The sequence below is a fragment of the Trachinotus anak genome, unplaced genomic scaffold (assembly GCF_046630095.1).
Source record: "Trachinotus anak isolate AG129_WGS33_773 ecotype Australia unplaced genomic scaffold, CSIRO_AGI_Tana_v1 ptg000003l, whole genome shotgun sequence".
NCBI classification, from domain to species: domain Eukaryota; kingdom Metazoa; phylum Chordata; class Actinopteri; order Carangiformes; family Carangidae; genus Trachinotus; species Trachinotus anak.
This window is the reverse complement of record NW_027273854.1, coordinates 20,892,387-20,916,779: the sequence shown is the minus strand read 5'-3', so window position 1 is coordinate 20,916,779 and position 24,393 is coordinate 20,892,387. Positions and strand designations below refer to the sequence as shown.

Genomic DNA, 24,393 nt, shown 5'->3' with positions numbered 1-24,393 from the left:
CATCACCTGTTGAAGTGAAGGAGGAGCCCCGTTCACAAGAAATAGTCTAACTGCCTTTTTTTTAAAAAAAAAAAGATATTTTAGCATCTTAAACCTCTATTTAGTGTTTTTAAAATTTCATACCTGTTGTTTTTAATCATACTCATGACACTCACCTTCTCAACCATCAATGTGAGAAGTGTGAAGTCGAGAGTTAGAGCCCAGAGTGTTTTATCCTTTCTTAATTCTACAAAGTCAGATGTGTTTTTAATGCAGGAATGTGGCATACCGTTTTTAAAACACTACCGACAGTGGGAGGAGATGTGGCCACAGACATCGATATGGAGCGGATCAAACCAAAATAAGAACGATGGAGTGGCCATTTTAATAAAAAACCCTCAGGTTCTGGTGAAGGGTAGCACTGTGGTGAGAGACGGTAGGGCACTTTTAGCACACTTGACCTTTATGGGACAGGATTTTAACCTTCTCAATATTTATGGCTTTAACGACAAAAATGACAGGTATGACCTTTTAGAAGACCTGCAGTCCCACATGCTAGGGAGAGTGCCATTAGTTTTAGGAGGTGATTTTAACTGTATTTTAAGTCGAAAAGATAGAAAAAGAACAGGGGAAGATTTTAAAATTGACAAAACATCGGTTTTATTACAGGGCATATGCAGGGATTTTAAACTACAAGACTGTTTTAAAACCATGCATCCCAGAGAGGAGGGCTTCACCTGGTTCAGTGGTGATGGCACCAGAGCCTCTCGCATAGATTTTATTTTCACACGGGACTGCCCGCCGACCGATGCTAGATTGACCCCTGTTTTCTTTTCTGACCACCTGATGCTCTCCTGCACCCTTTCACTCTCTTCAGGTGTGACTTTTGGAAGTGGTCTGTGGAAACTCAACTGCTCCCTGCTTGAAGATCAACATCTAGTTCAGCAGTACAGGGAGCAGTACCGAGAGTGGCAGACCCTTCAAGACATGTACGATACACGAGCACACTGGTGGGAGATGGTGAAGGGAAAGACCCAGACTTTTTTCAGACAGGCAGGCAAAAAAAGAAAGGGCAAGGAGAACAGACGCATGATGGGACTGCAGAAGCGACTACAGCGCTATTTTAACCTCAACCAAAATGGAATGGATTTTAATGAAGAAATTAGAGAAATCAAATCAGAGATGTCGGTTTTAGCTGAAATTAAAAGCAAGGGTGTCATTTTAAGGAGCAGGGAACGGGAAATAGAGGAGGGTGAGAAGTGCACCAGGTATTTTTTTAAGAAAATTGTTAGTAAAGGGGGGACCATTTTAAAACTAAAAAAGGAAAACGGGTGCATAACAGAGAATATCGAAGAAATTAAACAGATTGTGGAAAATTTTTACGTAGAATTGTATAAAGAAAAGCCCATTAGAATAGACACCATGAATGAAGTTTTAAAATCCATCGATAAAAAAGTAAAAGACAGTGTGCTTTTAACCCAAGATTTTACCATTCTAGAGTTAAATAAATGTTTGTCAAGTTTTAAAAAAGGGAAGTCCCCAGGACAGGATGGACTTCCCTTGGAATTTTATTTGACCTTTTGGGACATTTTAGCACCTGATTTGATCGATGTTTTTAAAGACTTTGAGCACCTAGACCGACTTCCTGACAGTTTTAGAGTAGGGATAGTGACTCTACTGCACAAAAACAAAGACAAGACCGACCTGATGAACTGGAGACCTATCGCACTTTTAAACCTTGATTGTAAACTTTTTAGCAAACTTTTAGCCTCACGTATGTCCTTGTTTTTAAAGGGGGTGATTCACCCGGATCAAGGCTGTGCCATCCCAGGGAGGAAGATCACCGACAGCCTGGTACTGATCCGAGACACCATCTGTTACGCGAGAGACAGAAACATCCGGCTAGTAGTCCTAAATTTAGATTTTGAGAAAGCCTTCGATCGGGTCTCGCACCAGTACCTTTTCAAGGTACTGCAAAAAATGGGGTTCCCAGAAAGGTTTCTAGCTTGGGTGGGATTGCTGTATCGGGACATTACCAGCAAATTTGTGATTAACGGGCATTTGACAAAAGCAGTCGATATTAACTGCGGTGTCCGTCAGGGTTGTCCGTTATCTGCCCTCCTATACATAACATGTATAGAACCGCTGGCACAGATCTTGAGAAGGGATCAACGAATCAATGGGTTGGGAGTACCGGGGAGCGGGGGACTGGACACCAAGTGTATTTTATACATGGACGACGTGAACATTTTATGCACCGACCTTTTATCCGTCAACAGGACGCTGGACTTGACTGACTGGTTTGGACAGGCTTCTGGGTCAAAGTTGAACAAAAACAAGACCCAAGCCCAATTTTATGGACCGTGGACAGCGACTGAGATGACAGGACTCCCTTTGACTGTGACCCAGACTGACCAAAAAATACTGGGGATCAAATTTGACAGGGAGGGAGAAGGAACAACAAATTGGCCAGACGTGGTAGGGAAAGTAAAACAAAGACTAGGATATTGGGGACTTAGAGGACTGACTATTGAAGGAAAGGTTTTAATCATCAAAGCGGTGATTTTACCTTTGCTTTTACTCATCAGTTCTGTTTTTATCCCACCTAGGAGAGTGCTTTTAGATCTGGAGCGAGCCATCTTTTATTTCCTGTGGGGCTCCAAGTGGGAGAGACTGAGGAGGGAGGTCATGAAAAGGCCAAAAGAGAAAGGAGGAAAAGGAGTGCCTGACCTGTACTTGTTTTTAGGAAGCCGATACACCGCACTACACCTCAAACAAGCCACAGACCCATCCGGAAACCCCAAAACTACAGCCATGACACGTTTCTGGATGGGATCGTACCTCAGACGATTGAAGATTTTACCTACAGATCTTAAAGTACCCGTGTCTTTTAGCCTGCCACCAGCCTATGCTTTTATCCCGACGTTTTTAAAGCATTTTAAACTGGAGCAGGAGGAGCTGCATATTTTAACCAACCACCGTTCTCTGATCTCTGTTGTGCAGGAGCAGGAGCCAGTGAGTCCAGTGCGCGGGCTCGCATTTGGCGAGCCCTCAACAGTTTGGCGCAACGTGAACCATTCCGCTCTTCCAAACAGACTCCGGGACCTGTCATGGATGGTGGCTCATGAGATTCTCCCAGTCAGGTCCGTCATGCACTCCCGGGGCATGTCAACACGCTCAACCTGCCCCCGACCCGGTTGTGGCGCGCCAGAGTCGGTGAGGCATTTGCTCTGGGAGTGCAGCGCTGCCGTAGACCAGTGGGCAATGGCCGGCTCCTTGCAATTCCCGTACTTGCCAGCAAGGGAGGTCCTTACAGCACAACTGGTGCTCTATGGGGTGAGCCAAAAAACACTGAAGAAAGATGACTTTGCCCAGATGTGGCTCACCCTAGCCGCCATCAAAGACGCCATATGGACCTCCAGAAACTTGCTGGTAAGGAAGCACATGCAGATCCCCCCCGTGGCTGTGATCCGGATGGCTGTAGGCGGCAGGCCTAGGACACAGCCACAAAGAAGCATCGCCTCTGTGCCCATTCGGACGAAGGAGCCGGAGCCACACATGAAAAGGTCAAAGCAGCGGCGGCCTGGCTCTCCGGGTGAGGCAGGTGGGAAGGAGCAACAGGGTGAGGATCTCCTCTGAGCACCACGACAGGATCCCGAGAGACCAAATGTTTGGGGGAGCGGAATGAGTGACCCTGGGTAGGGACTCACTCTGCTCCTGCACAAAATTAGAAAGAAGAGAAGTTTTAAACCAATGCACTCCCTTTTAAAGATTTGGGACACTCCATGGTTTTCATTTGTGAGATGGATTTTATGTTTGACAACATGTAAAACCCCTTGAAATATTTGTTTTTAATGTTTTAAAAAAAAACAAACAAACAAACAATGGTTTTACAACTATTTATCATATTGTTGTGATTATAATGTACCCTTTGTATCTCAAGATGTAAACCTTCTTTGAAAAAACTTGAAATGAGTGTCAATAAATCTTTTCGAAAGAAAAATCTGTTCTTATCAGTTTAATATCTGATATGTCCTCTACCCGAGGACAAACATATTAAACGGATTTTTAGAACTGGGAGCTGAAAAAGGGGCTTGCTCCGTTCACTCCACGCATCGACCTGGCATTGCAGTGCCGCCGGGAACGGTGCACCTTTCTCTGGCCGTGTGGAAAAGCAAGCAAGCAAGCAAGCAAGCAAACAATGACGCAAACGTACAGTTTCAAATGCCCCTCTGGCAGTGGCTGGAGGAAGGTGAGTCAACCTGCCCCACAGCTGATATCCCTCACGCGCCCTGGAAGGGCTGCTAGCCTCCAATCAACCCCGCATTTTCCCTGTATTTTGGTCCCCGGGGGCCTGCAAGCGCCTGATAACTTGAGAAATTTGTGGGGATTGCATGTTGAGGCCCAGACACTTTTCTCCACAGCCCGATTGGCTAGAGCCCGTGACAACATGGGGAGGGGGCGGGGATTTGGCAAGCTAAGAGAAGGCTACCGTGAGGGCGGTGACTGGGACCAATGGGGTCCTCGGCCGCTCTTGAGGAGAGGCCTGTACTGACTCTGGTTTCTCTTCATCACGCACAAGTCTTTCGCCTTTTACTAAAGACTTCCGTGGAGAGGAACACCAATGAGTTTAAGCTATTTTTGGCAGGCTCTGCCGTATGGCTGAGCCCCTTGAGTTTGTGAAAAGTCAAACAGCTGTCGAGGTCAGGAATGGGGAGGTGGGCGGAGGTGGTGAAAAGCAGCCATTGCTCCGCTCATGTCAAAAGCAGCCAACCGCGACCAGCGAGATTTGTGCCAAGAGCCTGGCTGGAACGCCAGACACTTTGGGCCCATCGCTTCTCGGCCTTTTGGCTAAGATCAAGTGTAGTATCTGTTCTTATCAGTTTAATATCTGATATGTCCTCTACCCGAGGACAAACATATTAAACGGATTTTTAGAACTGGGAGCTGAAAAAGGGGCTTGCTCCGTTCACTCCACGCATCGACCTGGCATTGCAGTGCCGCCGGGAACGGTGCACCCTTCTCTGGCCGTGTGGAAAAGCAAGCAAGCAAGCAAGCAAGCAAGCAAACAATGACGCAAACGTACAGTTTCAAATGCCCCTCTGGCAGTGGCTGGAGGAAGGTGAGTCAACCTGCCCCACAGCTGATATCCCTCACGCGCCCTGGAAGGGCTGCTAGCCTCCAATCAACCCCGCATTTTCCCTGTATTTTGGTCCCCGGGGGCCTGCAAGCGCCTGATAACTTGAGAAATTTGTGGGGATTGCATGTTGAGGCCCAGACACTTTTCTCCACAGCCCGATTGGCTAGAGCCCGTGACAACATGGGGAGGGGGCGGGGATTTGGCAAGCTAAGAGAAGGCTACCGTGAGGGCGGTGACTGGGACCAATGGGGTCCTCGGCCGCTCTTGAGGAGAGGCCTGTACTGACTCTGGTTTCTCTTCATCACGCACAAGTCTTTCGCCTTTTACTAAAGACTTCCGTGGAGAGGAACACCAATGAGTTTAAGCTATTTTTGGCAGGCTCTGCCGTATGGCTGAGCCCTTTGAGTTTGTGAAAAGTCAAACAGCTGTCGAGGTCAGGAATGGGGAGGTGGGCGGAGGTGGTGAAAAGCAGCCATTGCTCCGCTCATGTCAAAAGCAGCCAACCGCGACCAGCGAGATTTGTGCCAAGAGCCTGGCTGGAACGCCAGACACTTTGGGCCCATCGCTTCTCGGCCTTTTGGCTAAGATCAAGTGTAGTATCTGTTCTTATCAGTTTAATATCTGATATGTCCTCTACCCGAGGACAAACATATTAAACGGATTTTTAGAACTGGGAGCTGAAAAAGGGGCTTGCCCCGTTCACTCCACGCATCGACCTGGCATTGCAGTGCCGCCGGGAACGGTGCACCCTTCTCTGGCCGTGTGGAAAAGCAAGCAAGCAAGCAAGCAAGCAATGACGCAAACGTACAGTTTCAAATGCCCCTCTGGCAGTGGCTGGAGGAAGGTGAGTCAACCTGCCCCACAGCTGATATCCCTCACGCGCCCTGGAAGGGCTGCTAGCCTCCAATCAACCCCGCATTTTCCCTGTATTTTGGTCCCCGGGGGCCTGCAAGCGCCTGATAACTTGAGAAATTTGTGGGGATTGCATGTTGAGGCCCAGACACTTTTCTCCACAGCCCGATTGGCTAGAGCCCGTGACAACATGGGGAGGGGGCGGGGATTTGGCAAGCTAAGAGAAGGCTGCCGTGAGGGCGGTGACTGGGACCAATGGGGTCCTCGGCCGCTCTTGAGGAGAGGCCTGTACTGACTCTGGTTTCTCTTCATCACGCACAAGTCTTTCGCCTTTTACTAAAGACTTCCGTGGAGAGGAACACCAATGAGTTTAAGCTATTTTTGGCAGGCTCTGCCGTATGGCTGAGCCCTTTGAGTTTGTGAAAAGTCAAACAGCTGTCGAGGTCAGGAATGGGGAGGTGGGCGGAGGTGGTGAAAAGCAGCCATTGCTCCGCTCATGTCAAAAGCAGCCAACCGCGACCAGCGAGATTTGTGCCAAGAGCCTGGCTGGAACGCCAGACACTTTGGGCCCATCGCTTCTCGGCCTTTTGGCTAAGATCAAGTGTAGTATCTGTTCTTATCAGTTTAATATCTGATATGTCCTCTACCCGAGGACAAACATATTAAACGGATTTTTAGAACTGGGAGCTGAAAAAGGGGCTTGCTCCGTTCACTCCACGCATCGACCCGGCATTGCAGTGCCGCCGGGAACGGTGCACCCTTCTCTGGCCGTGTGGAAAAGCAAGCAAGCAAGCAAGCAAGCAAACAATGACGCAAACGTACAGTTTCAAATGCCCCTCTGGCAGTGGCTGGAGGAAGGTGAGTCAACCTGCCCCACAGCTGATATCCCTCACGCGCCCTGGAAGGGCTGCTAGCCTCCAATCAACCCCGCATTTTCCCTGTATTTTGGTCCCCGGGGGCCTGCAAGCGCCTGATAACTTGAGAAATTTGTGGGGATTGCATGTTGAGGCCCAGACACTTTTCTCCACAGCCCGATTGGCTAGAGCCCGTGACAACATGGGGAGGGGGCGGGGATTTGGCAAGCTAAGAGAAGGCTACCGTGAGGGCGGTGACTGGGACCAATGGGGTCCTCGGCCGCTCTTGAGGAGAGGCCTGTACTGACTCTGGTTTCTCTTCATCACGCACAAGTCTTTCGCCTTTTACTAAAGACTTCCGTGGAGAGGAACACCAATGAGTTTAAGCTATTTTTGGCAGGCTCTGCCGTATGGCTGAGCCCTTTGAGTTTGTGAAAAGTCAAACAGCTGTCGAGGTCAGGAATGGGGAGGTGGGCGGAGGTGGTGAAAAGCAGCCATTGCTCCGCTCATGTCAAAAGCAGCCAACCGCGACCAGCGAGATTTGTGCCAAGAGCCTGGCTGGAACGCCAGACACTTTGGGCCCATCGCTTCTCGGCCTTTTGGCTAAGATCAAGTGTAGTATCTGTTCTTATCAGTTTAATATCTGATATGTCCTCTACCCGAGGACAAACATATTAAACGGATTTTTAGAACTGGGAGCTGAAAAAGGGGCTTGCTCCGTTCACTCCACGCATCGACCTGGCATTGCAGTGCCGCCGGGAACGGTGCACCCTTCTCTGGCCGTGTGGAAAAGCAAGCAAGCAAGCAAGCAAGCAAACAATGACGCAAACGTACAGTTTCAAATGCCCCTCTGGCAGTGGCTGGAGGAAGGTGAGTCAACCTGCCCCACAGCTGATATCCCTCACGCGCCCTGGAAGGGCTGCTAGCCTCCAATCAACCCCGCATTTTCCCTGTATTTTGGTCCCCGGGGGCCTGCAAGCGCCTGATAACTTGAGAAATTTGTGGGGATTGCATGTTGAGGCCCAGACACTTTTCTCCACAGCCCGATTGGCTAGAGCCCGTGACAACATGGGGAGGGGGCGGGGATTTGGCAAGCTAAGAGAAGGCTACCGTGAGGGCGGTGACTGGGACCAATGGGGTCCTCGGCCGCTCTTGAGGAGAGGCCTGTACTGACTCTGGTTTCTCTTCATCACGCACAAGTCTTTCGCCTTTTACTAAAGACTTCCGTGGAGAGGAACACCAATGAGTTTAAGCTATTTTTGGCAGGCTCTGCCGTATGGCTGAGCCCTTTGAGTTTGTGAAAAGTCAAACAGCTGTCGAGGTCAGGAATGGGGAGGTGGGCGGAGGTGGTGAAAAGCAGCCATTGCTCCGCTCATGTCAAAAGCAGCCAACCGCGACCAGCGAGATTTGTGCCAAGAGCCTGGCTGGAACGCCAGACACTTTGGGCCCATCGCTTCTCGGCCTTTTGGCTAAGACTGCGGTCGCCTCCTTTTGATGGTTAAATTCTTGCCTGTTGTGGCTCTGAGTTAAACCAGCTCTTGGGAGGAAATTGTCTACATTCCTTGTTTAAAGTTGTGCAACTTTTCTGTAGTTGCATATCTTAAACAAATAGGAATTCATTGGCCCAGAGAATCTCTTACCTGAGCTCTGCCGGATTCAACACCTTGTCCAGGCCAAAACTTGAAAAGGTAAGTACGTTTTTAGATTTTTTTCCTTTTTTATATTTTTAATTGTATTTACTTATTTATTGTTCATTGTTTTTTTGTCCATTGTAAGTTTTTTACTGATTTTAGATCCTTTTAGCTTGTGGTGCCTCCACCATGTCGGCCACCCATGCCAACATGCGGAGGCACCACAGCGTCCGTTTTAAGTTTAAAGAAAAGGATGGAAAGCTCCTGGAGATGTCAAGGCTAGATTTCTCCAGGAAGCTAATCCAACAGGCTTTGAAATTCACAGCAAACGATTTGAATTGTATTTTGACCCTACCATTAAACAAAGGTTTTGATGTAAGCTTCCAGTCTGCGGCTATCTTGAGAGAATTTTGGACAAGATTTGAGTCTGTGAAACCCCAGTTTTCTGCATTTGTTGTTGAAAAACTGACTGATAATGCATTGAAAACAGTCATTGTCAGAATGTTTAATGAGACAGTGAATGCAGAAGACATTTGTATATGGCTGGGGAGATACTGCACTGTTAAAGGCCAGGCTACCAAAGTGAGAGATGAGGACGGCATCTGGAATTGCGCTTGGAGGGTCCCCATTCAACAATGGCAGGACCCCCAGGGCTTCCAAGGCCTGAAACATCTGCCGTCAATGATAGTTCTGGGTGAAAACAGGGGCTACATCCACTACCAAGGTCAGCCCAAGCTCTGCCGCAAGTGTGGTGAGCATGGGCACCTGGTAGAAGCGTGCACAAAAACCTTTTGCGGAAAGTGTAGAGAAATTGGGCACACTTTTGAGGAGTGCACCAATGGCAGGAAGTGCAACCTTTGTGGAGAAACAAATCATCTCTTCAGAGCTTGCCCCAAATCGTTTGCCAACAAACTAAAGGCAGCAAAAGCCAATGAACAAAATGGAGGACAAAAAGAAAAAGAGCAGGTTGAAGAGGCTGGGCAGGAAAATTCAAATCTCCCGCCAGATACTGTGATTGGAGAGGAGGGATCATGTGAGGCGGGAGAGGGGGAGGGGCCTGCAACAGCCCCATCAATGGAGAGTGGAGAGGAGGATGGGGAGATGCAGGAAGTGGGCGGAGCTAGTTCAGAAATGGAAGATTTTCAACCACCTGAAAATAGTGAGGATGCCCCCCTCCCCGATGCCCAGCAAACAAAGAGACTTGCATCGGAATTGTCCTCTGAGTCTCCTGTAGCCTCAGAGAAGAGGGGAAGAGTTGGGACTCTCTCAGACAGTTCATCTGTGGAGGAGCCCAGAGTCTTCCCCTCCAATTCACCAAATGAAGTCTCTTTTCTGACAGTAGCTCTACAATCAACCCCTAAGGACTCCAAGCTAAATGCAGCCTTGCGTCAAAGGCCAACCCCCAGAGTCCGACGGGGGAATGGAGCTCAACTCCCTCCTTCATCACCTGTTGAAGTGAAGGAGGAGCCCCGTTCACAAGAAATAGTCTAACTGCCTTTTTTTTAAAAAAAAAAAAGATATTTTAGCATCTTAAACCTCTATTTAGTGTTTTTAAAATTTCATACCTGTTGTTTTTAATCATACTCATGACACTCACCTTCTCAACCATCAATGTGAGAAGTGTGAAGTCGAGAGTTAGAGCCCAGAGTGTTTTATCCTTTCTTAAATCTACAAAGTCAGATGTGTTTTTAATGCAGGAATGTGGCATACCGTTTTTAAAACACTACCGACAGTGGGAGGAGATGTGGCCACAGACATCGATATGGAGCGGATCAAACCAAAATAAGAACGATGGAGTGGCCATTTTAATAAAAAACCCTCAGGTTCTGGTGAAGGGTAGCACTGTGGTGAGAGACGGTAGGGCACTTTTAGCACACTTGACCTTTATGGGACAGGATTTTAACCTTCTCAATATTTATGGCTTTAACGACAAAAATGACAGGTATGACCTTTTAGAAGACCTGCAGTCCCACATGCTAGGGAGAGTGCCATTAGTTTTAGGAGGTGATTTTAACTGTATTTTAAGTCGAAAAGATAGAAAAAGAACAGGGGAAGATTTTAAAATTGACAAAACATCGGTTTTATTACAGGGCATATGCAGGGATTTTAAACTACAAGACTGTTTTAAAACCATGCATCCCAGAGAGGAGGGCTTCACCTGGTTCAGTGGTGATGGCACCAGAGCCTCTCGCATAGATTTTATTTTCACACGGGACTGCCCGCCGACCGATGCTAGATTGACCCCTGTTTTCTTTTCTGACCACCTGATGCTCTCCTGCACCCTTTCACTCTCTTCAGGTGTGACTTTTGGAAGTGGTCTGTGGAAACTCAACTGCTCCCTGCTTGAAGATCAACATCTAGTTCAGCAGTACAGGGAGCAGTACCGAGAGTGGCAGACCCTTCAAGACATGTACGATACACGAGCACACTGGTGGGAGATGGTGAAGGGAAAGACCCAGACTTTTTTCAGACAGGCAGGCAAAAAAAGAAAGGGCAAGGAGAACAGACGCATGATGGGACTGCAGAAGCGACTACAGCGCTATTTTAACCTCAACCAAAATGGAATGGATTTTAATGAAGAAATTAGAGAAATCAAATCAGAGATGTCGGTTTTAGCTGAAATTAAAAGCAAGGGTGTCATTTTAAGGAGCAGGGAACGGGAAATAGAGGAGGGTGAGAAGTGCACCAGGTATTTTTTTAAGAAAATTGTTAGTAAAGGGGGGACCATTTTAAAACTAAAAAAGGAAAACGGGTGCATAACAGAGAATATCGAAGAAATTAAACAGATTGTGGAAAATTTTTACGTAGAATTGTATAAAGAAAAGCCCATTAGAATAGACACCATGAATGAAGTTTTAAAATCCATCGATAAAAAAGTAAAAGACAGTGTGCTTTTAACCCAAGATTTTACCATTCTAGAGTTAAATAAATGTTTGTCAAGTTTTAAAAAAGGGAAGTCCCCAGGACAGGATGGACTTCCCTTGGAATTTTATTTGACCTTTTGGGACATTTTAGCACCTGATTTGATCGATGTTTTTAAAGACTTTGAGCACCTAGACCGACTTCCTGACAGTTTTAGAGTAGGGATAGTGACTCTACTGCACAAAAACAAAGACAAGACCGACCTGATGAACTGGAGACCTATCGCACTTTTAAACCTTGATTGTAAACTTTTTAGCAAACTTTTAGCCTCACGTATGTCCTTGTTTTTAAAGGGGGTGATTCACCCGGATCAAGGCTGTGCCATCCCAGGGAGGAAGATCACCGACAGCCTGGTACTGATCCGAGACACCATCTGTTACGCGAGAGACAGAAACATCCGGCTAGTAGTCCTAAATTTAGATTTTGAGAAAGCCTTCGATCGGGTCTCGCACCAGTACCTTTTCAAGGTACTGCAAAAAATGGGGTTCCCAGAAAGGTTTCTAGCTTGGGTGGGATTGCTGTATCGGGACATTACCAGCAAATTTGTGATTAACGGGCATTTGACAAAAGCAGTCGATATTAACTGCGGTGTCCGTCAGGGTTGTCCGTTATCTGCCCTCCTATACATAACATGTATAGAACCGCTGGCACAGATCTTGAGAAGGGATCAACGAATCAATGGGTTGGGAGTACCGGGGAGCGGGGGACTGGACACCAAGTGTATTTTATACATGGACGACGTGAACATTTTATGCACCGACCTTTTATCCGTCAACAGGACGCTGGACTTGACTGACTGGTTTGGACAGGCTTCTGGGTCAAAGTTGAACAAAAACAAGACCCAAGCCCAATTTTATGGACCGTGGACAGCGACTGAGATGACAGGACTCCCTTTGACTGTGACCCAGACTGACCAAAAAATACTGGGGATCAAATTTGACAGGGAGGGAGAAGGAACAACAAATTGGCCAGACGTGGTAGGGAAAGTAAAACAAAGACTAGGATATTGGGGACTTAGAGGACTGACTATTGAAGGAAAGGTTTTAATCATCAAAGCGGTGATTTTACCTTTGCTTTTACTCATCAGTTCTGTTTTTATCCCACCTAGGAGAGTGCTTTTAGATCTGGAGCGAGCCATCTTTTATTTCCTGTGGGGCTCCAAGTGGGAGAGACTGAGGAGGGAGGTCATGAAAAGGCCAAAAGAGAAAGGAGGAAAAGGAGTGCCTGACCTGTACTTGTTTTTAGGAAGCCGATACACCGCACTACACCTCAAACAAGCCACAGACCCATCCGGAAACCCCAAAACTACAGCCATGACACGTTTCTGGATGGGATCGTACCTCAGACGATTGAAGATTTTACCTACAGATCTTAAAGTACCCGTGTCTTTTAGCCTGCCACCAGCCTATGCTTTTATCCCGACGTTTTTAAAGCATTTTAAACTGGAGCAGGAGGAGCTGCATATTTTAACCAACCACCGTTCTCTGATCTCTGTTGTGCAGGAGCAGGAGCCAGTGAGTCCAGTGCGCGGGCTCGCATTTGGCGAGCCCTCAACAGTTTGGCGCAACGTGAACCATTCTGCTCTTCCAAACAGACTCCGGGACCTGTCATGGATGGTGGCTCATGAGATTCTCCCAGTCAGGTCCGTCATGCACTCCCGGGGCATGTCAACATGCTCAACCTGCCCCCGACCCGGTTGTGGCGCGCCAGAGTCGGTGAGGCATTTGCTCTGGGAGTGCAGCGCTGCCGTAGACCAGTGGGCAATGGCCGGCTCCTTGCAATTCCCGTACTTGCCAGCAAGGGAGGTCCTTACAGCACAACTGGTGCTCTATGGGGTGAGCCAAAAAACACTGAAGAAAGATGACTTTGCCCAGATGTGGCTCACCCTAGCCGCCATCAAAGACGCCATATGGACCTCCAGAAACTTGCTGGTAAGGAAGCACATGCAGATCCCCCCCGTGGCTGTGATCCGGATGGCTGTAGGCGGCAGGCCTAGGACACAGCCACAAAGAAGCATCGCCTCTGTGCCCATTCGGACGAAGGAGCCGGAGCCACACATGAAAAGGTCAAAGCAGCGGCGGCCTGGCTCTCCGGGTGAGGCAGGTGGGAAGGAGCAACAGGGTGAGGATCTCCTCTGAGCACCACGACAGGATCCCGAGAGACCAAATGTTTGGGGGAGCGGAATGAGTGACCCTGGGTAGGGACTCACTCTGCTCCTGCACAAAATTAGAAAGAAGAGAAGTTTTAAACCAATGCACTCCCTTTTAAAGATTTGGGACACTCCATGGTTTTCATTTGTGAGATGGATTTTATGTTTGACAACATGTAAAACCCCTTGAAATATTTGTTTTTAATGTTTTAAAAAAAACAAACAAACAAACAAACAATGGTTTTACAACTATTTATCATAGTGTTGTGATTATAATGTACCCTTTGTATCTCAAGATGTAAACCTTCTTTGAAAAAACTTGAAATGAGTGTCAATAAATCTTTTCGAAAGAAAATCTGTTCTTATCAGTTTAATATCTGATATGTCCTCTACCCGAGGACAAACATATTAAACGGATTTTTAGAACTGGGAGCTGAAAAAGGGGCTTGCTCCGTTCACTCCACGCATCGACCTGGCATTGCAGTGCCGCCGGGAACGGTGCACCCTTCTCTGGCCGTGTGGAAAAGCAAGCAAGCAAGCAAGCAAGCAAGCAAGCAAGCAAACAATGACGCAAACGTACAGTTTCAAATGCCCCTCTGGCAGTGGCTGGAGGAAGGTGAGTCAACCTGCCCCACAGCTGATATCCCTCACGCGCCCTGGAAGGGCTGCTAGCCTCCAATCAACCCCGCATTTTCCCTGTATTTTGGTCCCCGGGGGCCTGCAAGCGCCTGATAACTTGAGAAATTTGTGGGGATTGCATGTTGAGGCCCAGACACTTTTCTCCACAGCCCGATTGGCTAGAGCCCGTGACAACATGGGGAGGGGGCGGGGATTTGGCAAGCTAAGAGAAGGCTACCGTGAGGGCGGTGACTGGGACCAATGGGGTCCTCGGCCGCTCTTGAGGAGAGGCCTGTACTGACTCTGGTTTCTCTTCATCACGCACAAGTCTTTCGCCTTTTACTAAAGACTTCCGTGGAGAGGAACACCAATGAGTTTAAGCTATTTTTGGCAGGCTCTGCCGTATGGCTGAGCCCTTTGAGTTTGTGAAAAGTCAAACAGCTGTCGAGGTCAGGAATGGGGAGGTGGGCGGAGGTGGTGAAAAGCAGCCATTGCTCCGCTCATGTCAAAAGCAGCCAACCGCGACCAGCGAGATTTGTGCCAAGAGCCTGGCTGGAACGCCAGACACTTTGGGCCCATCGCTTCTCGGCCTTTTGGCTAAGATCAAGTGTAGTATCTGTTCTTATCAGTTTAATATCTGATATGTCCTCTACCCGAGGACAAACATATTAAACGGATTTTTAGAACTGGGAGCTGAAAAAGGGGCTTGCTCCGTTCACTCCACGCATCGACCTGGCATTGCAGTGCCGCCGGGAACGGTGCACCCTTCTCTGGCCGTGTGGAAAAGCAAGCAAGCAAGCAAGCAAACAATGACGCAAACGTACAGTTTCAAATGCCCCTCTGGCAGTGGCTGGAGGAAGGTGAGTCAACCTGCCCCACAGCTGATATCCCTCACGCGCCCTGGAAGGGCTGCTAGCCTCCAATCAACCCCGCATTTTCCCTGTATTTTGGTCCCCGGGGGCCTGCAAGCGCCTGATAACTTGAGAAATTTGTGGGGATTGCATGTTGAGGCCCAGACACTTTTCTCCACAGCCCGATTGGCTAGAGCCCGTGACAACATGGGGAGGGGGCGGGGATTTGGCAAGCTAAGAGAAGGCTACCGTGAGGGCGGTGACTGGGACCAATGGGGTCCTCGGCCGCTCTTGAGGAGAGGCCTGTACTGACTCTGGTTTCTCTTCATCACGCACAAGTCTTTCGCCTTTTACTAAAGACTTCCGTGGAGAGGAACACCAATGAGTTTAAGCTATTTTTGGCAGGCTCTGCCGTATGGCTGAGCCCTTTGAGTTTGTGAAAAGTCAAACAGCTGTCGAGGTCAGGAATGGGGAGGTGGGCGGAGGTGGTGAAAAGCAGCCATTGCTCCGCTCATGTCAAAAGCAGCCAACCGCGACCAGCGAGATTTGTGCCAAGAGCCTGGCTGGAACGCCAGACACTTTGGGCCCATCGCTTCTCGGCCTTTTGGCTAAGATCAAGTGTAGTATCTGTTCTTATCAGTTTAATATCTGATATGTCCTCTACCCGAGGACAAACATATTAAACGGATTTTTAGAACTGGGAGCTGAAAAAGGGGCTTGCTCCGTTCACTCCACGCATCGACCTGGCATTGCAGTGCCGCCGGGAACGGTGCACCCTTCTCTGGCCGTGTGGAAAAGCAAGCAAGCAAGCAAGCAAGCAAACAATGACGCAAACGTACAGTTTCAAATGCCCCTCTGGCAGTGGCTGGAGGAAGGTGAGTCAACCTGCCCCACAGCTGATATCCCTCACGCGCCCTGGAAGGGCTGCTAGCCTCCAATCAACCCCGCATTTTCCCTGTATTTTGGTCCCCGGGGGCCTGCAAGCGCCTGATAACTTGAGAAATTTGTGGGGATTGCATGTTGAGGCCCAGACACTTTTCTCCACAGCCCGATTGGCTAGAGCCCGTGACAACATGGGGAGGGGGCGGGGATTTGGCAAGCTAAGAGAAGGCTACCGTGAGGGCGGTGACTGGGACCAATGGGGTCCTCGGCCGCTCTTGAGGAGAGGCCTGTACTGACTCTGGTTTCTCTTCATCACGCACAAGTCTTTCGCCTTTTACTAAAGACTTCCGTGGAGAGGAACACCAATGAGTTTAAGCTATTTTTGGCAGGCTCTGCCGTATGGCTGAGCCCTTTGAGTTTGTGAAAAGTCAAGCAGCTGTCGAGGTCAGGAATGGGGAGGTGGGCGGAGGTGGTGAAAAGCAGCCATTGCTCCGCTCATGTCAAAAGCAGCCAACCGCGACCAGCGAGATTTGTGCCAAGAGCCTGGCTGGAACGCCAGACACTTTGGGCCCATCGCTTCTCGGCCTTTTGGCTAAGACTGCGGTCGCCTCCTTTTGATGGTTAAATTCTTGCCTGTTGTGGCTCTGAGTTAAACCAGCTCTTGGGAGGAAATTGTCTACATTCCTTGTTTAAAGTTGTGCAACTTTTCTGTAGTTGCATATCTTAAACAAATAGGAATTCATTGGCCCAGAGAATCTCTTACCTGAGCTCTGCCGGATTCAACACCTTGTCCAGGCCAAAACTTGAAAAGGTAAGTACGTTTTTAGATTTTTTTCCTTTTTTATATTTTTAATTGTATTTACTTATTTATTGTTCATTGTTTTTTTGTCCATTGTAAGTTTTTTACTGATTTTAGATCCTTTTAGCTTGTGGTGCCTCCACCATGTCGGCCACCCATGCCAACATGCGGAGGCACCACAGCGTCCGTTTTAAGTTTAAAGAAAAGGATGGAAAGCTCCTGGAGATGTCAAGGCTAGATTTCTCCAGGAAGCTAATCCAACAGGCTTTGAAATTCACAGCAAACGATTTGAATTGTATTTTGACCCTACCATTAAACAAAGGTTTTGATGTAAGCTTCCAGTCTGCGGCTATCTTGAGAGAATTTTGGACAAGATTTGAGTCTGTGAAACCCCAGTTTTCTGCATTTGTTGTTGAAAAACTGACTGATAATGCATTGAAAACAGTCATTGTCAGAATGTTTAATGAGACAGTGAATGCAGAAGACATTTGTATATGGCTGGGGAGATACTGCACTGTTAAAGGCCAGGCTACCAAAGTGAGAGATGAGGACGGCATCTGGAATTGCGCTTGGAGGGTCCCCATTCAACAATGGCAGGACCCCCAGGGCTTCCAAGGCCTGAAACATCTGCCGTCAATGATAGTTCTGGGTGAAAACAGGGGCTACATCCACTACCAAGGTCAGCCCAAGCTCTGCCGCAAGTGTGGTGAGCATGGGCACCTGGTAGAAGCGTGCACAAAAACCTTTTGCGGAAAGTGTAGAGAAATTGGGCACACTTTTGAGGAGTGCACCAATGGCAGGAAGTGCAACCTTTGTGGAGAAACAAATCATCTCTTCAGAGCTTGCCCCAAATCGTTTGCCAACAAACTAAAGGCAGCAAAAGCCAATGAACAAAATGGAGGACAAAAAGAAAAAGAGCAGGTTGAAGAGGCTGGGCAGGAAAATTCAAATCTCCCGCCAGATACTGTGATTGGAGAGGAGGGATCATGTGAGGCGGGAGAGGGGGAGGGGCCTGCAACAGCCCCATCAATGGAGAGTGGAGAGGAGGATGGGGAGATGCAGGAAGTGGGCGGAGCTAGTTCAGAAATGGAAGATTTTCAACCACCTGAAAATAGTGAGGATGCCCCCCTCCCCGATGCCCAGCAAACAAAGAGACTTGCATCGGAATTGTCCTCTGAGTCTCCTGTAGCCTCAGAGAAGAGGGGAAGAGTTGGGACTCTCTCAGACAGTTCATCTGTGGAGGAGCCCAGAGTCTTCCCCTCCAATTCACCAAATGAAGTCTCTTTTCTGACAGTAGCTCTACAATCAACCCCTAAGGACTCCAAGCTAAATGCAGCCTTGCGTCAAAGGCCAACCCCCAGAGTCCGACGGGGGAATGGAGCTCAACTCCCTCCTTCATCACCTGTTGAAGTGAAGGAGGAGCCCCGTTCACAAGAAATAGTCTAACTGCCTTTTTTTTAAAAAAAAAAAGATATTTTAGCATCTTAAACCTCTATTTAGTGTTTTTAAAATTTCATACCTGTTGTTTTTAATCATACTCATGACACTCACCTTCTCAACCATCAATGTGAGAAGTGTGAAGTCGAGAGTTAGAGCCCAGAGTGTTTTATCCTTTCTTAAATCTACAAAGTCAGATGTGTTTTTAATGCAGGAATGTGGCATACCGTTTTTAAAACACTACCGACAGTGGGAGGAGATGTGGCCACAGACATCGATATGGAGCGGATCAAACCAAAATAAGAACGATGGAGTGGCCATTTTAATAAAAAACCCTCAGGTTCTGGTGAAGGGTAGCACTGTGGTGAGAGACGGTAGGGCACTTTTAGCACACTTGACCTTTATGGGACAGGATTTTAACCTTCTCAATATTTATGGCTTTAACGACAAAAATGACAGGTATGACCTTTTAGAAGACCTGCAGTCCCACATGCTAGGGAGAGTGCCATTAGTTTTAGGAGGTGATTTTAACTGTATTTTAAGTCGAAAAGATAGAAAAAGAACAGGGGAAGATTTTAAAATTGACAAAACATCGGTTTTATTACAGGGCATATGCAGGGATTTTAAACTACAAGACTGTTTTAAAACCATGCATCCCAGAGAGGAGGGCTTCACCTGGTTCAGTGGTGATGGCACCAGAGCCTCTCGCATAGATTTTATTTTCACACGGGACTGCCCGCCGACCGATGCTAGATTGACCCCTGTTTTCTTTTCTGACCACCTGATGCTCTCCTGCACCCTTTCACTCTCTTCAGGTGTGACTTTTGGAAGTGGTCTGTGGAAACTCAACTGCTCCCTGCTTGAAGATCAACATCTAGTTCAGCAGTACAGGGAGCAGTACCGAGAGTGGCAGACCCTTCAAGACATGTACGATACACGAGCACACTGGTGGGAGATGGTGAAGGGAAAGACCCAGACTTTTTTCAGACAGGCAGGCAAAAAAAGAAAGGGCAAGGAGAACAGACGCATGATGGGACTGCAGAAGCGACTACAACGCTATTTTAACCTCAACCAAAATGGAATGGATTTTAATGAAGAAATTAGAGAAATCAAATCAGAGATGTCGGTTTTAGCTGAAATTAAAAGCAAGGGTGTCATTTTAAGGAGCAGGGAACGGGAAATAGAGGAGGGTGAGAAGTGCACCAGGTATTTTTTTAAGAAAATTGTTAGTAAAGGGGGGACCATTTTAAAACTAAAAAAGGAAAACGGGTGCATAACAGAGAATATCGAAGAAATTAAACAGATTGTGGAAAATTTTTACGTAGAATTGTATAAAGAAAAGCCCATTAGAATAGACACCATGAATGAAGTTTTAAAATCCATCGATAAAAAAGTAAAAGACAGTGTGCTTTTAACCCAAGATTTTACCATTCTAGAGTTAAATAAATGTTTGTCAAGTTTTAAAAAAGGGAAGTCCCCAGGACAGGATGGACTTCCCTTGGAATTTTATTTGACCTTTTGGGACATTTTAGCACCTGATTTGATCGATGTTTTTAAAGACTTTGAGCACCTAGACCGACTTCCTGACAGTTTTAGAGTAGGGATAGTGACTCTACTGCACAAAAACAAAGACAAGACCGACCTGATGAACTGGAGACCTATCGCACTTTTAAACCTTGATTGTAAACTTTTTAGCAAACTTTTAGCCTCACGTATGTCCTTGTTTTTAAAGGGGGTGATTCACCCGGATCAAGGCTGTGCCATCCCAGGGAGGAAGATCACCGACAGCCTGGTACTGATCCGAGACACCATCTGTTACGCGAGAGACAGAAACATCCGGCTAGTAGTCCTAAATTTAGATTTTGAGAAAGCCTTCGATCGGGTCTCGCACCAGTACCTTTTCAAGGTACTGCAAAAAATGGGGTTCCCAGAAAGGTTTCTAGCTTGGGTGGGATTGCTGTATCGGGACATTACCAGCAAATTTGTGATTAACGGGCATTTGACAAAAGCAGTCGATATTAACTGCGGTGTCCGTCAGGGTTGTCCGTTATCTGCCCTCCTATACATAACATGTATAGAACCGCTGGCACAGATCTTGAGAAGGGATCAACGAATCAATGGGTTGGGAGTACCGGGGAGCGGGGGACTGGACACCAAGTGTATTTTATACATGGACGACGTGAACATTTTATGCACCGACCTTTTATCCGTCAACAGGACGCTGGACTTGACTGACTGGTTTGGACAGGCTTCTGGGTCAAAGTTGAACAAAAACAAGACCCAAGCCCAATTTTATGGACCGTGGACAGCGACTGAGATGACAGGACTCCCTTTGACTGTGACCCAGACTGACCAAAAAATACTGGGGATCAAATTTGACAGGGAGGGAGAAGGAACAACAAATTGGCCAGACGTGGTAGGGAAAGTAAAACAAAGACTAGGATATTGGGGACTTAGAGGACTGACTATTGAAGGAAAGGTTTTAATCATCAAAGCGGTGATTTTACCTTTGCTTTTACTCATCAGTTCTGTTTTTATCCCACCTAGGAGAGTGCTTTTAGATCTGGAGCGAGCCATCTTTTATTTCCTGTGGGGCTCCAAGTGGGAGAGACTGAGGAGGGAGGTCATGAAAAGGCCAAAAGAGAAAGGAGGAAAAGGAGTGCCTGACCTGTACTTGTTTTTAGGAAGCCGATACACCGCACTACACCTCAAACAAGCCACAGACCCATCCGGAAACCCCAAAACTACAGCCATGACACGTTTCTGGATGGGATCGTACCTCAGACGATTGAAGATTTTACCTACAGATCTTAAAGTACCCGTGTCTTTTAGCCTGCCACCAGCCTATGCTTTTATCCAGACGTTTTTAAAGCATTTTAAACTGGAGCAGGAGGAGCTGTATATTTTAACCAACCACCGTTCTCTGATCTCTGTTGTGCAGGAGCAGGAGCCAGTGAGTCCAGTGCGCGGGCTCGCATTTGGCGAGCCCTCAACAGTTTGGCGCAACGTGAACCATTCCGCTCTTCCAAACAGACTCCGGGACCTGTCATGGATGGTGGCTCATGAGATTCTCCCAGTCAGGTCCGTCATGCACTCCCGGGGCATGTCAACACGCTCAACCTGCCCCCGACCCGGTTGTGGCGCGCCAGAGTCGGTGAGGCATTTGCTCTGGGAGTGCAGCGCTGCCGTAGACCAGTGGGCAATGGCCGGCTCCTTGCAATTCCCGTACTTGCCAGCAAGGGAGGTCCTTACAGCACAACTGGTGCTCTATGGGGTGAGCCAAAAAACACTGAAGAAAGATGACTTTGCACAGATGTGGCTCACCCTAGCCGCCATCAAAGACGCCATATGGACCTCCAGAAACTTGCTGGTAAGGAAGCACATGCAGATCCCCCCCGTGGCTGTGATCCGGATGGCTGTAGGCGGCAGGCCTAGGACACAGCCACAAAGAAGCATCGCCTCTGTGCCCATTCGGACGAAGGAGCCGGAGCCACACATGAAAAGGTCAAAGCAGCGGCGGCCTGGCTCTCCGGGTGAGGCAGGTGGGAAGGAGCAACAGGGTGAGGATCTCCTCTGAGCACCACGACAGGATCCCGAGAGACCAAATGTTTGGGGGAGCGGAATGAGTGACCCTGGGTAGGGACTCACTCTGCTCCTGCACAAAATTAGAAAGAAGAGAAGTTTTAAACCAATGCACTCCCTTTTAAAGATTTGGGACACTCCATGGTTTTCATTTGTGAGATGGATTTTATGTTTGACAACATGTAAAACCCCTTGAAATATTTGTTTTTAATGTTTTAAAAAAAAACAATGGTTTTACAACTATTTATCAAATTGTTGTGATTATAATGTACCCTTTGTATCTCAAGATGTAAACCTTCTTTGAAAAAAACTTGAAATGAGTGTCAATAAATCTTTTCGAAAGAAAAAAAAAAAAAATCTGTTCTTATCAGTTTAATATCTGATATGTCCTCTACCCGAGGACAAACATATTAAACGGATTTTTAGAACTGGGAGCTGAAAAAGGGGCTTGCTCCGTTCACTCCACGCATCGACCTGGCATTGCAGTGCCGCCGGGAACGGTGCACCTTTCTCTGGCCGTGTGGAAAAGCAAGCAAGCAAGCAAGCAAGCAAACAATGACGCAAACGTACAGTTTCAAATGCCCCTCTGGCAGTGGCTGGAGGAAGGTGAGTCAACCTGCCCCACAGCTGATATCCCTCACGCGCCCTGGAAGGGCTGCTAGCCTCCAATCAACCCCGCATTTTCCCTGTATTTTGGTCCCCGGGGGCCTGCAAGCGCCTGATAACTTGAGAAATTTGTGGGGATTGCATGTTGAGGCCCAGACACTTTTCTCCACAGCCCGATTGGCTAGAGCCCGTGACAACATGGGGAGGGGGCGGGGATTTGGCAAGCTAAGAGAAGGCTACCGTGAGGGCGGTGACTGGGACCAATGGGGTCCTCGGCCGCTCTTGAGGAGAGGCCTGTACTGACTCTGGTTTCTCTTCATCACGCACAAGTCTTTCGCCTTTTACTAAAGACTTCCGTGGAGAGGAACACCAATGAGTTTAAGCTATTTTTGGCAGGCTCTGCCGTATGGCTGAGCCCCTTGAGTTTGTGAAAAGTCAAACAGCTGTCGAGGTCAGGAATGGGGAGGTGGGCGGAGGTGGTGAAAAGCAGCCATTGCTCCGCTCATGTCAAAAGCAGCCAACCGCGACCAGCGAGATTTGTGCCAAGAGCCTGGCTGGAACGCCAGACACTTTGGGCCCATCGCTTCTCGGCCTTTTGGCTAAGATCAAGTGTAGTATCTGTTCTTATCAGTTTAATATCTGATATGTCCTCTACCCGAGGACAAACATATTAAACGGATTTTTAGAACTGGGAGCTGAAAAAGGGGCTTGCTCCGTTCACTCCACGCATCGACCTGGCATTGCAGTGCCGCCGGGAACGGTGCACCCTTCTCTGGCCGTGTGGAAAAGCAAGCAAGCAAGCAAGCAAGCAAGCAAACAATGACGCAAACGTACAGTTTCAAATGCCCCTCTGGCAGTGGCTGGAGGAAGGTGAGTCAACCTGCCCCACAGCTGATATCCCTCACGCGCCCTGGAAGGGCTGCTAGCCTCCAATCAACCCCGCATTTTCCCTGTATTTTGGTCCCCGGGGGCCTGCAAGCGCCTGATAACTTGAGAAATTTGTGGGGATTGCATGTTGAGGCCCAGACACTTTTCTCCACAGCCCGATTGGCTAGAGCCCGTGACAACATGGGGAGGGGGCGGGGATTTGGCAAGCTAAGAGAAGGCTACCGTGAGGGCGGTGACTGGGACCAATGGGGTCCTCGGCCGCTCTTGAGGAGAGGCCTGTACTGACTCTGGTTTTTCTTCATCACGCACAAGTCTTTCGCCTTTTACTAAAGACTTCCGTGGAGAGGAACACCAATGAGTTTAAGCTATTTTTGGCAGGCTCTGCCGTATGGCTGAGCCCTTTGAGTTTGTGAAAAGTCAAACAGCTGTCGAGGTCAGGAATGGGGAGGTGGGCGGAGGTGGTGAAAAGCAGCCATTGCTCCGCTCATGTCAAAAGCAGCCAACCGCGACCAGCGAGATTTGTGCCAAGAGCCTGGCTGGAACGCCAGACACTTTGGGCCCATCGCTTCTCGGCCTTTTGGCTAAGACTGCGGTCGCCTCCTTTTGATGGTTAAATTCTTGCCTGTTGTGGCTCTGAGTTAAACCAGCTCTTGGGAGGAAATTGTCTACATTCCTTGTTTAAAGTTGTGCAACTTTTCTGTAGTTGCATATCTTAAACAAATAGGAATTCATTGGCCCAGAGAATCTCTTACCTGAGCTCTGCCGGATTCAACACCTTGTCCAGGCCAAAACTTGAAAAGGTAAGTACGTTTTTAGATTTTTTTCCTTTTTTATATTTTTAATTGTATTTACTTATTTATTGTTCATTGTTTTTTTGTCCATTGTAAGTTTTTTACTGATTTTAGATCCTTTTAGCTTGTGGTGCCTCCACCATGTCGGCCACCCATGCCAACATGCGGAGGCACCACAGCGTCCGTTTTAAGTTTAAAGAAAAGGATGGAAAGCTCCTGGAGATGTCAAGGCTAGATTTCTCCAGGAAGCTAATCCAACAGGCTTTGAAATTCACAGCAAACGATTTGAATTGTATTTTGACCCTACCATTAAACAAAGGTTTTGATGTAAGCTTCCAGTCTGCGGCTATCTTGAGAGAATTTTGGACAAGATTTGAGTCTGTGAAACCCCAGTTTTCTGCATTTGTTGTTG

At 47.9% G+C, this 24,393-nt stretch overlaps 18 non-coding genes and 2 pseudogenes across 18 annotated transcripts; all 20 read left to right on the top strand.

The window, feature by feature from the left end:
• Positions 1 to 3,962: 3,962 nt before the first annotated feature.
• LOC139619730 (U2 spliceosomal RNA) lies at positions 3,963 to 4,136 on the top strand (annotated as a pseudogene).
• Positions 4,137 to 4,531: 395 nt separating this feature from the next.
• LOC139619268 (U5 spliceosomal RNA) lies at positions 4,532 to 4,646 on the top strand. The gene has a single exon (XR_011690271.1). It is a non-coding gene; the product is annotated as a U5 spliceosomal RNA (small nuclear RNA).
• Positions 4,647 to 4,810: 164 nt separating this feature from the next.
• Positions 4,811 to 5,002, top strand: LOC139619560 (U2 spliceosomal RNA). Its single transcript, XR_011690553.1, has one exon. It is a non-coding gene; the product is annotated as a U2 spliceosomal RNA (small nuclear RNA).
• A 399-nt stretch (positions 5,003 to 5,401) lies between these two features.
• On the top strand, positions 5,402 to 5,516 carry LOC139619267 (U5 spliceosomal RNA). Its single transcript, XR_011690270.1, has one exon. It is a non-coding gene; the product is annotated as a U5 spliceosomal RNA (small nuclear RNA).
• Positions 5,517 to 5,680: 164 nt separating this feature from the next.
• LOC139619370 (U2 spliceosomal RNA) lies at positions 5,681 to 5,872 on the top strand. The gene has a single exon (XR_011690369.1). It is a non-coding gene; the product is annotated as a U2 spliceosomal RNA (small nuclear RNA).
• A 391-nt stretch (positions 5,873 to 6,263) lies between these two features.
• LOC139619266 (U5 spliceosomal RNA) lies at positions 6,264 to 6,378 on the top strand. The gene has a single exon (XR_011690269.1). It is a non-coding gene; the product is annotated as a U5 spliceosomal RNA (small nuclear RNA).
• Positions 6,379 to 6,542: 164 nt separating this feature from the next.
• On the top strand, positions 6,543 to 6,734 carry LOC139619667 (U2 spliceosomal RNA). The gene has a single exon (XR_011690649.1). It is a non-coding gene; the product is annotated as a U2 spliceosomal RNA (small nuclear RNA).
• A 395-nt stretch (positions 6,735 to 7,129) lies between these two features.
• On the top strand, positions 7,130 to 7,244 carry LOC139619264 (U5 spliceosomal RNA). The gene has a single exon (XR_011690267.1). It is a non-coding gene; the product is annotated as a U5 spliceosomal RNA (small nuclear RNA).
• Positions 7,245 to 7,408: 164 nt separating this feature from the next.
• LOC139619559 (U2 spliceosomal RNA) lies at positions 7,409 to 7,600 on the top strand. Its single transcript, XR_011690552.1, has one exon. It is a non-coding gene; the product is annotated as a U2 spliceosomal RNA (small nuclear RNA).
• A 395-nt stretch (positions 7,601 to 7,995) lies between these two features.
• LOC139619263 (U5 spliceosomal RNA) lies at positions 7,996 to 8,110 on the top strand. Its single transcript, XR_011690266.1, has one exon. It is a non-coding gene; the product is annotated as a U5 spliceosomal RNA (small nuclear RNA).
• A 5,753-nt stretch (positions 8,111 to 13,863) lies between these two features.
• On the top strand, positions 13,864 to 14,036 carry LOC139619807 (U2 spliceosomal RNA; annotated as a pseudogene).
• Positions 14,037 to 14,443: 407 nt separating this feature from the next.
• On the top strand, positions 14,444 to 14,558 carry LOC139619262 (U5 spliceosomal RNA). The gene has a single exon (XR_011690265.1). It is a non-coding gene; the product is annotated as a U5 spliceosomal RNA (small nuclear RNA).
• A 164-nt stretch (positions 14,559 to 14,722) lies between these two features.
• LOC139619558 (U2 spliceosomal RNA) lies at positions 14,723 to 14,914 on the top strand. Its single transcript, XR_011690551.1, has one exon. It is a non-coding gene; the product is annotated as a U2 spliceosomal RNA (small nuclear RNA).
• A 391-nt stretch (positions 14,915 to 15,305) lies between these two features.
• LOC139619261 (U5 spliceosomal RNA) lies at positions 15,306 to 15,420 on the top strand. Its single transcript, XR_011690264.1, has one exon. It is a non-coding gene; the product is annotated as a U5 spliceosomal RNA (small nuclear RNA).
• A 164-nt stretch (positions 15,421 to 15,584) lies between these two features.
• LOC139619556 (U2 spliceosomal RNA) lies at positions 15,585 to 15,776 on the top strand. The gene has a single exon (XR_011690549.1). It is a non-coding gene; the product is annotated as a U2 spliceosomal RNA (small nuclear RNA).
• A 395-nt stretch (positions 15,777 to 16,171) lies between these two features.
• On the top strand, positions 16,172 to 16,286 carry LOC139619260 (U5 spliceosomal RNA). The gene has a single exon (XR_011690263.1). It is a non-coding gene; the product is annotated as a U5 spliceosomal RNA (small nuclear RNA).
• A 5,738-nt stretch (positions 16,287 to 22,024) lies between these two features.
• On the top strand, positions 22,025 to 22,207 carry LOC139619728 (U2 spliceosomal RNA). The gene has a single exon (XR_011690663.1). It is a non-coding gene; the product is annotated as a U2 spliceosomal RNA (small nuclear RNA).
• A 395-nt stretch (positions 22,208 to 22,602) lies between these two features.
• LOC139619259 (U5 spliceosomal RNA) lies at positions 22,603 to 22,717 on the top strand. The gene has a single exon (XR_011690262.1). It is a non-coding gene; the product is annotated as a U5 spliceosomal RNA (small nuclear RNA).
• Positions 22,718 to 22,881: 164 nt separating this feature from the next.
• LOC139619555 (U2 spliceosomal RNA) lies at positions 22,882 to 23,073 on the top strand. Its single transcript, XR_011690548.1, has one exon. It is a non-coding gene; the product is annotated as a U2 spliceosomal RNA (small nuclear RNA).
• Positions 23,074 to 23,472: 399 nt separating this feature from the next.
• LOC139619338 (U5 spliceosomal RNA) lies at positions 23,473 to 23,587 on the top strand. The gene has a single exon (XR_011690338.1). It is a non-coding gene; the product is annotated as a U5 spliceosomal RNA (small nuclear RNA).
• Positions 23,588 to 24,393: the final 806 nt, after the last annotated feature.